This window comes from Mytilus trossulus, chromosome 1 (genome assembly GCF_036588685.1).
Source record: "Mytilus trossulus isolate FHL-02 chromosome 1, PNRI_Mtr1.1.1.hap1, whole genome shotgun sequence".
NCBI lineage: Eukaryota > Metazoa > Mollusca > Bivalvia > Mytilida > Mytilidae > Mytilus > Mytilus trossulus.
Window position 1 is genome coordinate 91,962,149 of NC_086373.1, and position 4,723 is coordinate 91,966,871.

The following is a 4,723-nucleotide window of genomic DNA, read 5'->3' on the forward strand; positions in this document are numbered from 1 at the left end:
TTAATAAACCAATTTTTACAAATGCCCTGGAATGTGTCAGCTTTTCAAACAAATATATTCTGACACCTGATTCAAAAAGTCTGATTTACGAATATATATGTTCAAACTCATTTAGGTAATTTTTAGTAACAACACACAAAAGAACTATGGATACGATAATTGCCATTGAATTTTTACTAGATATAATTTTTTGTTCGCTTTATAGTTTCTGTGTATCGTCAAGTTATCAGAATGAATAACACATTATGACTAAAATCCGAAAAAAAAACATCGATCTGATAAAACAAAAATGGAATAACACTTTTTACATACTAAGATGATATATTGACTCTTAATATTGAAACCTATAGTATGAACACTAACGAAATTTGTCCTGCTGACCTGATTTATTATGGTTCATCAGGAACGAAAATAATTCTTATCGTAATCCAAACAATATTTGATCTTTCTGAAGCAAATACTGTATTTCATATTTATATATCTAGTGGATGTCAGGCCTTAAAATTTTTTCAAAACACACAGGTACGTTTGAGGTCTAAACACAGCTATTGTTGTCCATTTTTTATGATGAACCTTGAATAAAGCTAGTACTAACAATGAACATTGACCGTTTGTGATATTGATATCTGTATCTTAACCGGGAAGCTAAATACCAAAATATGAGAAAAGAGATGATTTTGCATTTCCTAATGTTAATTTTTCATTTTTAGATGGTGACGTTCCTTTGTCACCATCTTATCGAGTTCCTTTATTTCAAATTGTTCGATTCACTTGTGTACGTAACATCATTTTTTAAACGAAAGAAATCTCTGTATTATAATTTTATACGCCAGACGCGCGTTTCGTCTACAAAAGACTCATCAGTGACGCTCAGATCAAAATAGTTAAAAAAGCCAAAAAAATACAAATTTGAAGAGCATTGAGGACCCAAAAAAAATCACTAAATTTTATCATCGGTACCAGGACATCATTCGTTATTATAAATCAGCATGCAGACATTTACGAGTATTTCTAATCCAATATTTTATGGTAATGTTTTATATAAAGCAAAACAATGTCGACATTCACCTCAAACGCTCATCAAAATTTTCAACAGACTTATTCAGAATGGATTTAGTTACTGAAAGTTGCTGTTTTCATATCATTAAAGATGACATACTTTGGTATCTATATTGATTCACTCATAGGGTATTTGTATCGGAAATAAAAACATTTATTCTAAAACCAGTTGTTGGCATGATACGGGTTATGTTCTTCTAATACATTTTATGATGATATGATACTTGACCCCTAACGGAAGGGAATGTGCTTGATTTTATATATGATAAAGACATGATCTTTCTTACAGTTCAAATGAGTTATGAGGCTCGTATGTCAGTAACCGCTAGTAGTCCTGTTTATGTATGTATAAGTTTCCTGTTTTTTAGTTTCTTTTGTTACATATTCTGACATTGTATTCTGACTTCTTTTAAATTGCATATTGTTGCGTGTTTCTTGTTTCCATTCTCTCTCAATTTTATTCATGTGATAACCTATACAGATAAAAACGATGATGAGCATATATTTTGTTTAACTATGATATGAAAAAACCCACACCTCTAAAATATAGATATTATGAATAGAATGCAAAATCGTGCAATTTAATTTTTCTAGGTTCTAATTTCATACTATAGATTATGTATATACGAAGGATGAATAGACATTTGCGGAAACTAGGTCTATACCTAGGATTACACTTTAGAATACAAAGAATTAAATAGTTTTCCATTGCCGTCAATGTTAGCCTTTTGTTTAATTACTTCTAAATAAAAGACATTTTGTGGTTGTAAGTGGTATCAAAAGAAAGAACAATTTATTGTTATAAAAATACAACACAAAAATGTATATGGTCCCATGGCTTTTATGGGTGAATTTTGGGGTTGTCAAGAACACATGACAATCCCGCAGAAAAAAGTCACTGATTTTTAGCACTTCACCTCAACTAGTTAAAAAAAAATCTAATAATTCCTATTTAAATAATTTTACAAGAAAACTATGCTTAACTGTAGTCATACTCAAGAGGCTTTTCACAAAAAAATATCCATTAAATATAAAAACCAATCACTAAGACTTACCATTTTTCTTCTCTATGTCATGTTCTCTTCACCAAGATGGCTGCGCCCATGAATTTGCATTTGGTACATTGATACATATAGACTTACGATTACAGGTGACAAAAACAATGGGTCCTCTCAAAATACAAAAACAAACCTACATTACAGATACAAAACAGAAAATGGTGTCTTTTATTAAAAAAATGTAATCTACACATTAAAATTTCATGTGTCCGAAGTGCTTTTCTGATGGTAAATCCACAGAAAGCCTAACATTTGAAGACAAGGATTTATAAGGACCGAAGGTGTAGATAGGTGCACATGCATGATAAAGTTATATATTATCAGCAGAAGCAATAGACTTCCCCCCGAACCAGGGTACTTTTAATGTAATGGTTAGTATACCAAAATCAGCAAATTGTTTGCTCAGTCAAACTACAAATTTGAATTCGAAAAGCAGAAAATGTAGAAGACGGAATTGTTGTTACAACCATTAGAACATATTTGATGTCATCTGCGACATGCAGAATTCTAAAAATGTTCAAAGGACGGACTTCAATTGTGACTGTTTATTTAACACATCATGTAAATGTAGCGGAGTTTGATGAGACTGTTATTAAAGTGAGAGGGTTAGCGCTATAGAACCAGGTTTAATCCACCATTTTCTACATTTGAAAATGCCTGTACCAAGTCAGGAATATGACAGTTCTTGTCCATTCGTTTTTGATGCGTTTTGTTTTTTTGATTTTGCCATGTGATTATGGACTTTTCAAATTGGTTTTCCTCTGAGTTTAGTATTTTTGTGATTTTACTTTTTTCAACTTGAACATTTTGAACCCTTGGTTCAACAACTATTATAAATTATGAATAAATAAATAAATACATCATTTATTATCAAAATAACTACAAAAAACACTTCACATATTTCCAAACATGAAATAAATATAAATAAAAACTTCACATATTTTATCGACATAAAATAAATATAAATAAAAAATATAAGCCACAACGTCTGATAACATAAACATAATGTTGATAAAGTATTAATCCTTACTATAATTATGAACACAAACTGGTATCAATTATAATTGTCGAGGAGTAGTTCTATCAGAAGGAATATGGAAGCTCCGAGAAGAAGGATGCCGCCAATAAGATCAAGGACGAGTAATTTCTTGAGACAACTGCTATTTCTTTTATATTTGAACTTTTCACTCTTACAACGCAATTGCCAAATCGAAACTCCAAAATGAATCACGGCTTCTAAGATTGCATATGCTGCTTTTATATATTGTACATTGGATATCAGATCAGATGAAATGATTGCTACCCAAATAGCCAGCACAATTTGTGGGACATCTTCAAACCACGTTGAAATGAATGACATCGTTGTTGAGTACGTCAAATGCGAGTAATTCTTCTTAGAATCATAATATATAGCCACTAGTTGAAGTATAAACGTAACTGATCCAATAATTGCAAATGCTAGGATTGAATATTTCAATTCATAATTTCTTTGTATTTTCTCTTGGTCCGTTTTATTTACTTCAACGAAAAAGTCCCAGTCTAGACCAAGGTCAACCAATTCCATAATAATAAGTCCAGTTATGAAGAACAATCTTTTACATGTGCATCCCATTGTTAGTTTTAAAGAAGATTTGATCTGAAAATAAACAATAGAATTTTTGTTATTGCAGTAAATAATTTTAATATCATTGAAAACTCAACAAGAAAAGAGCTATCAAATTGGCAGCAAACCTTTTTATTTTTATCTTAAAGACTTATTTGACCTGCCACGTTCTGTGCCTTTTTTTCCAATTTAATTAAAGACAATAACTGTTGAACGGCGTTTCAAAACACCAATTGAATGATGTCGTTGAAGCAAAGCTTAAAATACCAATCGTAACTACTGGGCCATTCTCGCTATGCAATGCAATAACTTCTTCGTGTAACCAGAAAGGCCAAGTAGTTCCGATTGCTTAAAATACAATATAGTTATTTCCTAAATGTTCCCAAATTTAATCACATTCCATAATACCGTTACGTCATTTCGTGACATCATACATCCGTTGTTAAACAAGTGCAAGGCTGCCAAAATATCAGCTAAAAGGACATAGTGGAAAAAAATGTTAAAGAACTTAGAGTATTTTCTATTTTTTTTATTTCATCTCTCATTCCAGCCACGCTTGAAATATTTTTATTCAAAATTAATCTGAATTTATCATCAGTACTACGAATTCTACAAGTGTTTTATTATGACACAGTAACAATATAAGTTGTATTACATGTAATATATAATAAATAAGTTATGATATATGCTTATAACATGTTAAAATTCTTACCGTTACTCAAAGTTGTCGTTGCACAAATGAATGATTTTCTAAGATTGGAGATCTTTATATTAATAGAATTGGTTTTACCAATAGTTCTAAATATAGAAAGAAAATTACCAGTTATTTCTCATAATTTTCAGAAACTAGCGTATGGAATAACGTATTAATCAATTTCACACAGTCTGTACATGATTTAAGAAAATTTCATATAGATAAATTATCTTGTCTTTCCTTTAAACCATGGAAGCTTTAGTTCTAACCTAATCAATCTAAAAGACGCTAACGTTAATAGGTTTGAAT

At 30.5% G+C, this 4,723-nt stretch overlaps 1 long non-coding RNA gene across 1 annotated transcript; it reads right to left on the reverse strand.

The window, feature by feature from the left end:
• Positions 1 to 2,965: 2,965 nt before the first annotated feature.
• LOC134711189 (uncharacterized) lies at positions 2,966 to 4,497 on the reverse strand. The gene is made up of 2 exons (XR_010106152.1): positions 4,433 to 4,497; positions 2,966 to 3,753 (listed from the first exon to the last, which is right to left on the reverse strand). It is a non-coding gene; the product is annotated as an uncharacterized LOC134711189 (long non-coding RNA).
• Between the last annotated feature and the right edge of the window lie 226 nt (positions 4,498 to 4,723).